The sequence below is a fragment of the Orbicella faveolata genome, unplaced genomic scaffold (genome assembly GCF_042242905.1).
Source record: "Orbicella faveolata isolate gen_17 unplaced genomic scaffold, um_ofav_v1 contig_24, whole genome shotgun sequence".
Taxonomy (NCBI): Eukaryota; Metazoa; Cnidaria; class Anthozoa; order Scleractinia; family Merulinidae; genus Orbicella; species Orbicella faveolata.
In genome coordinates, this window is record NW_028301552.1 from 30,999,097 (window position 1) to 31,007,171 (window position 8,075).

General features: G+C 40.5%; 1 pseudogene; it reads right to left on the reverse strand.

Annotated features, from left to right (window-relative positions):
* Nucleotides 1-2,492: 2,492 nt before the first annotated feature.
* LOC149111295 (uncharacterized) lies at nucleotides 2,493-4,199 on the reverse strand (annotated as a pseudogene).
* Nucleotides 4,200-8,075: the final 3,876 nt, after the last annotated feature.

Consider the following 8,075-nt stretch of genomic DNA (forward strand, 5'->3'; position numbering starts at 1 on the left):
CACATTCGACATAATCTGCGTGCTTGTGCTTAAAAGCTCATGTAAATTAAAATTTTACTTGATCTCCAATACTTTCCAGGTTAGATGATAATTAAAAAGGTGCGTGTTTTTAAATACCCGACCATAGTCAATCGAACCCAATCGAACTGTATTTCAATCGACCTCAATCGAACGACATCGAACTCAATCCGTGAATTGAGTCGATTGAGTTCGATTGAGTTCGATTGAGTTCAGTTGAGTTCGGCAATCGAACCAAATCGATCTCGCACAAAATGACCGGACAATCGAACAAAATCTAGCTTTTGATTTCTGCACTGTTGATTTTTTATAGAACTGGTGTTGAAAATCAGTATCAAGTTTTCCGAGCTTCGAGTTACTTCAGTATAACACGTGTTTTTCGTGTTTTGGAGACTACGTAACATAATCTTAGATCAAGCGAATTTATTCACCGTACAATCAAACGCAATCCACGGATTGAGTTGATCTCTGAACGTTCGATTGACTATGCCGGATAGATATAGTGAGACCCAGGTTGTGTCAGTGCAACTGTTGGCAAAAATCGCACAATTGATCTAAATATATAACATAGGTACTATATATGAATCAACATTTGGATATGTTTCTCTTTCATTTTCATACCAGGAGGGCCGAGTGGTTAAGACGTTGGACTATGTCGATTGCGTTTTTCCTGCGGCTTAAAAATTTGACAGCATCGAGTACAACATCAGATGGTCACAGGAGCATTGGAAATAAGTTGGAAATTTTTGCCGTCTTGGCCGCTGCCAATAGTCTTTGCCATCTTCCTGTCGTTTTATTGCTATTGGATCGCTACAGCAAGCATCTCCACGAAAAGATGTTGAAAGCCGTCTTGCATACACCCGTTCACTTTTTTGACACCAACCCATACGGAGAAATTCAGAACAGGATTTCCAAGGACATAGCCATAATGGATGACTTTCTTCCCAGGCACTTAGCAACGGCCATGACACTTGTGGCTTTCTTTATCGGCATGCTCGTGCCGACATCCATCTCGTACCTTTGGCTTATCCTGGGGACTATCCCGTGTGTTCTGTTGACGGTCTATGTGGGACGCAAGGGTTTCAATTCAGGCAGAGAAATCAAGAGGACAGAAGCTTCTGCGCTACTCTCCTATTTTTCGCTCGTCGTTTTTGGCGCTGCGCCTCAACAACTAACTGAACGCCAGGAAGAAGCTAACTTATTCCTAGTTCCTCGTGTCTCAATTACTTTCAGACCCAATCATTTTCAGGGCCTGAATAGCATCTATTAGGATATTTTTTCTTTCTTTTCCGTTAAAAGCCTTCAAGTTGTGTGTACCAACCTTCAAGTTTATTTCCAAATTGAAATCAGTAATTTTCTACCGGGGAAGATTAAATTCCAACAGAAAAAAAAATACATGGCCGCAGTTGCACGTAGGATTGTGTGATAGCAGGTTTTTGGGCTGCTTACGGTTGTTATCCTTGTTACAACAATCCAGGAGGAAACACGCTCACAGCGACGGAGTTTGTCAGACTCCTAGAGGACTCAGCAAACAATCCAACGGGAAGACAGAAATTACACAGTTCTTGGGTCCAACATTAGAGTTTAATCCACTAACGTACTCGTATCGTAACCCGAATATAACCAATACGGGATAGTAGTATCCGGCGTCCCACCACCGGGGACGTAACCGAAGAACAATTTACAAAACACCTGTATTTATGCTAGACTCTAAACAAGTGATCTAATATTTCGTTTAGTAAACCCAAACCCCTATTGGCTGCCAGTGAGCTCATTGTTGTTCTAGGCTATTCCATCATAGGTAGTCAGTTATTCTGCTCGTAAATATTAACTACTTACAACTTCAGGTAGCTCTCACTACAAGGTGATACATGATAATACAGATAGACAGGTCGTTACCATGATTATTGGACTTTCACTTGACTGCTAACTGTCGGCTTTTCTATGGTTATGAATATCGGCAAATTCTCCCCTCACAATTGGCGAGACAAGCGGCGCTGTGCAGTTAAACGGCTTTTTTGGGAAAATATTTTACTTTTAGAATTTGTTTTCATAAAGTGCAACTTTACCTGTGTATTTACTTCTTTCTTTATTTTTCTATATTTTTTTATTTTACTATTTTTCAGCGCTGAAAATTTGTCAATCGGTTTTCCGGACAACATCTATAGACTGCCTGCAAAGTTTTGTTTAATTGGGTGATAGCCGCTTATGCAGACTTCCCAATGCAACAGAATGCTGTTGAAATTGTTATTGAAAGGAAATTGTTCCTTTCTCAGAAAATAAAGGCGTATTTAAAGGCGACAGCTCTTCACGTGACAACTTGCATGTCGGAAAGCAAGCAACGGGAAAAAAAGTATGGAAAACAGAAATGCGAATAAGAAGCGATTTTTCTAAACATTTAACTATAAAAATTGCGATAAAATATTTCTAAGCATATTGAGAAAGTTAAAAATTTTGTTGAAATGATGTGATGTGTTAAAGTGTTTAAAATTAAACCAAGAGTTTCGCACAGATGGAGTCAGTTTGCGTGTTCAAGCTTGGATTCCGTTCCTTTATGCAAAGCATCTCATAGACGAGGCAATCAGATTTCCCTTGGCACTTTCGGAGAATTAGAAACTGGCTTTCGTTGAGGAGGTTTATGTCCCCGTGGGCTTCCAAAAGGTGTTTTCCAATCGCCGAGTTTTTATGTTCAGCAATACGTTGGTGGAGGTGTCGGACTGTGTAGCCGACATAATCTGCATCGCACAGATCACATGAAAATAAATAAACCACGCATTGTCGATTTACGATCGGAGGCTTAATTTCTTTGGGCTTGAGATCTTGTTCCAGTTTCTTGCTAATAAATACTGGTTGTAGGGTAGTGCCAATCTTGTGGTTGAGATCGCGCATTTGCCTTCTAACCGCGTTAGCTGATGTTTGGTCCTTAAAGGGGAGACTAACTCGCAAGACACGGCCGTCTTCCACTTGTCTTTCACGAACACCGGATGAAAGGTTCAGGATAAATTTGTCAATGGTGGAATTAATGGTCGTTATCGGATAATCAAGTTCGAATAAAGATGGAGCGAAGTCTAGTGCATTCTTGATTAGAAGCTTCAGTTGTAGAAGATAGGGCATATACACGATGAATCATTGTTTTCAGCAAACAATGTTTGTAACGTTTATCCGTGTGGCTTTGGAAATGGAACAGCAAGCCAGTGTTAGTCGGTTTTCTGTACACTTGTGTTTCAATCTTTGTTCCGTTCTTGATTATTTTCATGCCGATAAAGGAGATCTTGTTATCAACAGGAAGCTCCATCGTAAACGACAGGCTGGGGTGAAGGCCATTAAGGGCAGTCAGAAAATCAACTGCAGCATCAGTGCTAGGCATTTTGGCCAAGGTATTATCAACATATCTCTTGTATAGCGTAGGCATCAAACCATTACGGGTAAGCTTGTCTTCAAGGTGACACATAAAAAAAATTGGCCATTAGAGGGCCAACGGGCGAACCCATTGCCACGCCGTCGACTTGCTCATACAGCCGGCCATTAAATTTGAAAAGCTGGTTAGTAGTGGCGATTTCGAGGAGTCTGGCAAGTTGATCCTTTTGTAGGTTAAGGTCATAGGTTTGGTTGAACCAATCACTGGCAAATGCTTTGTCGACTAAGATGTTGATGGTCTCATTTAAAGGTACGTTTGTGAAAAGGGAAAGAAACCAAAATGTCATCATCTCCAATGGGTGAGTTGCGGATTTCTTCAGAGAAACGAATGGCATCGGTAATGGTGTACTCGTTAACAGAGAGTGGTTTCAGTTTTTCCTCCAACCATTTAGCCAGGTTGTAATTGTAGGTTCCAGTTGCAGATAAAATAGGCCTCATACTAAGATTGGCTTTGTGGGTCTTGGGAAGACCGTAAAGGTGAGCAAGTCTGGAACTCTTGGGGCAAAGTGAATCAGCGATGTTCCTTGGTAGTGTTTCACGTAAAACTGTGTTGACATCTTTCTCTTTCTGAAGAAGCGGATGAAAGTGCTTAGGTGGTCGGCCACGAGATTTTGGTCGCTTGTCATCGACGTGCACAAACTTGGAAGTATCATCGATTGAAGCTGCACTTAGTAGGCGTGTGTACTCAGCCTCCTCTATTACTACAGCATCAGAGCCTTTGTCGGGTTTTGTGATAACGATGTCATACCGTTTCTTTAGACGATTAAGAGCTTTCACCAGTGCCTTGGGTGGATTAGGGCTTTTACGTTGAATATAATTCAGCGCGATTGAGCGTAATGTGGAGCTTGCTAATTCTTTTTTGTCGGGATCTTCCAGTAAAGGCTCAATTTTCTAGTACGCTTTCTCAAAGCTGACTAGAACATCAATCGGCGACACTCGTTGCGGTAGGGAGAATTTCAGTCCTTTGCAGACAACAAGCTTCTCGAAGAGGGAAAGGCGATAAGAAGACATGTTATTAATGTGCTCATTCACATCAAATTTCTTGGAGATCAAGCGCGAAATCTTGTTAACGTGGCTTCTCATCATTTCATCGTGTTGGTTCTTGCGAAGAGTAGTCAGTGTTGGTGAAATGGCGACCTAGCGAACCAGGGAACATTTCTCTCTGATGTCCTTGTAGGCATTGCGAACTTCTTCCTTGAGATCGTTCAGTTGAGATAGCTTCGATCTTAATTCCTCATCCAAGACTTGTTTTTGATAGTCGTCAGAAGACTTCTTCCATTTTCGTGCTTTTCTTCGATCAACTTGTGCAAAGGTTGGTGTTACACCAAAGTTCGCGCATAAGCGAAGGAACTCAATAGAACCTTCGCATTTGATGAGGCGTTTACTACACTTTTCAAGACGTCTGAAAAAGTGCAGCTGGTTATCGCGTTTAAGTATACGAATAAGAAGCGATTTTTCTAAACATTTAACTATAAAAAATTGCGATAAAATATTTCTAATTTTAAACATTTTAAAATTTAATCTAAATTTAATTTAATCTAAAAGTTTAATTTTAAACATTTTAACACATCCATTGAACTATTGTTTTACTGACTATTTATACATTTTTTATCAACTATCATTTTGACTTGATAATGACGTTAGCTCAACGTCGAAACGTCGTCGTTTTTTAACAAAATTTTTAACTTTCTCAATATGCTTAGAAATATTTTATCGCAATTTTTTATAATTAAAAACAGAAATAATGTTAGAAAAATATTTCGCTGCCTGCATTAAGTTTAGAATTTGAAGTTTTGATGCACCCAAAGTAATTGTCATTTATATATTAGAACGCAAGATTTGTTTGCATGGAATGGATGAAATGTTGCTTGTTGGCTCTAAGTATGTTAGAAGTATACAGTTGATTAGTATTTGAAGTTCTTTGGATGAGAGATGATCGTTCAAATAAAGACAATTACGCTAACACAAGTCAAGTTCAATACAAGTTTTTCTTACTAATCCGCGTTTTACTAGTCCGCGTTTTATAGTCCACATTTTACAAATCCACGTTTTACAAGTCCACGTTTTACAAGTCCACGTTTTACAGGTCCGCGTTTTACAAGTCCGCGTTTTACAAGTCCACGTTTTACCAAACCTCGTTTTACATACATAAATACATACATTACTTTATTTACCCTCGGATTTCAGAGTAGCTTATGCAGCTAACATCTCCGAGCATTTAACAATCAGATGAGAGATAGACCACCACACCGGGAACAAGTCGGCGTTTTGCAAGTCTGCGTTTTATGAGTCCGCGTTTTACAAATCCCCGTTTTACTAGTCCGCGTTTTACAAGTCCAGTCTGGTCCAGTCCAGCCCAGTTCGCGAAATACAGTATGCCGGGTGCTTGGACGTCTGCTTATTGATAACGGCGGCATTATCAGAGGAAAATATGAAACGCTTATTGGCCATGAGCGTCCCCCAAATGTGAACAGCTATTACAATAAGAAAAAGCTCCATAACGGCGATGTTAAAAGTCTTCCAAAGTTCCGGCCAGGCACCATGAAACCAATGGCTACCAAATGTCGCGGCGAAACCTATTGACCCCGCAGCATCGGTACACAAGAGAAATGATCGCCCATTAAATTCGTCTAGAAATCGAAGCCACAGCATGATATCTAACTTAGCTCCCTTAGAGGTACGAATGTGATGATGTGGCTACGTGACACCTATAGTGAGATCGATCAAGCGACGCAGAAAAGCTCTGCCAGGAACAACAACAAGACAAGCAAAATTCAATAAACCGAGCAAGGATCGTAATTCTCTCAAACAAACGGAGAGCCGGGTCTGCAAAGCTTTTAACAAGACGCGACATTTGTGAAGCGTATCTTCTGGAAGTCGCGCCTCGAGGCGAACTGAATCTAGCATTATTCCAGCAAACTGTGAACCGTATTGGGGCCAACCGTTTTCTCAGGAGCTAGAGGGACCCCAAGATGATTGCACGGTAAGACAAATTTCGCCAAGTCATGCTCGAATTGATCTCTGGTTGGAGCGATAAATAGAAAATCATCTAAAATATGTAAAACTGCGCAAGCACCGAAATGATTAATTGCTAACCGTCCCAACCATTCCAGCGCTCTGCTAAAAGATTCAAAAATAGCGCAGGAACTGGAAAGGCCCATTGTAAGACACTTATCAAAATAGTATAAATTGTCCCATTTCATACCTAGCAAGAAATAGTCAGTGGGGTGAATAGGAATAATGCAAAAAGCAGATTTCACGTCAGATTTGGCCATGAAGCAACCCCGGCCCAAACGTTTAATCTCCTTCGTCGCATCTAAGACCGAAGTGTATTTGACAGTAGAGCAGTAATCAGGAATGAAATCGTTAACCGAAGAACCTCTGGGATAAGATAAATGATGTATTAAGCGAAATTCAGGGGGATCTTTTTTAGGGACAATGCCTAATGGGGAACAGCGGAAAAGCGGAAAGGGCGGGGAGGAAAATGGGCCAACAATACGTCCCGCATCGCATTCCTTAAGGCCGATTTACAGGGTACGACTTCGTCGCCTGCGACAAGCTTACGACAGGCCTACGACAAGTCAGGACTATTTACACGCGCACGACATTTTCACTTAAAACATTAAATATGCAAAATTGTTTGTACCGGGACTTTCGGAGCGAACGTTCTAACAAACGGTAAACATTTTTTTTAGCTTTCCTGCGCATTGAAGAAACTTTCTAAGGAGATGTTTTTCGCTTTAATCTGTTCAGTACTTTTCGAGAAACGACTTCATGTGAACCAGTCAACAGCATTTTGACACACGAAAACCTCACCTTAGCCCCCTACTCAGCAGACATTGGTCACAAAATACGTCTTTTTCTATCGATTTCGGCTACGATTGTCAGAGCGTTTTAAAAAATGTTTTAAAATCCTATGACGTTTTTTGACGAACACAACGGTCGTAAGCGAGTTGTAGGTTTGATTTACAAGAAATAATTCATGTCGTAGGTCTGTCGTAGGCTTGTCGCATGCGACAAAGTCGTACCGTGTAAATCGGCCCTTACGTAACTGCTTTAAATGAGTAATGTCAGTGGCTGATCCAAAACACTTTTAAGATTAGGAGATTCACACGCGAACCGCTCACCAACAAACTGAATGCGAAAACCGTAACAAAAACCATTAACAAGAAATTCTTTTAAAATCGGATCGTACCCATGCAAGGTCGAGGTTTGAGATTTTCACGTAAAGACCGAGCGTTCTGGGTTAGTAAGTTGTTTAATATATGGCTTTTTGGTCTGTTTTTGTCAGCCCTTAATCGGCCCGTGGGTATTACGGGAGAATAATGTCCGAGAATTAGCCAATCAGAGCGCGCGTTATATCGGCTACGAGAACAAACCATATAATAATGAGTTTTACTGACTTTTTTCTCTCGGTGTATTAAGAAGCCTGTCTGTTTATTTCATACTGAAATGTGCCAACACGAATATTCTAAGCTAATTTCGAGTTCTTGCTTTTTTTAATATTAAAGTAACATAATAAAGAGTGATTTTCTTTTATTTGAACTACGATTAAGCCTTGTCGAAAATCAAGCTGGAGGAAAACATTGTTTTAAGGCTATCTGGCGACATGTGAAATTTCTGTTGCTAGGTTTCTGTTC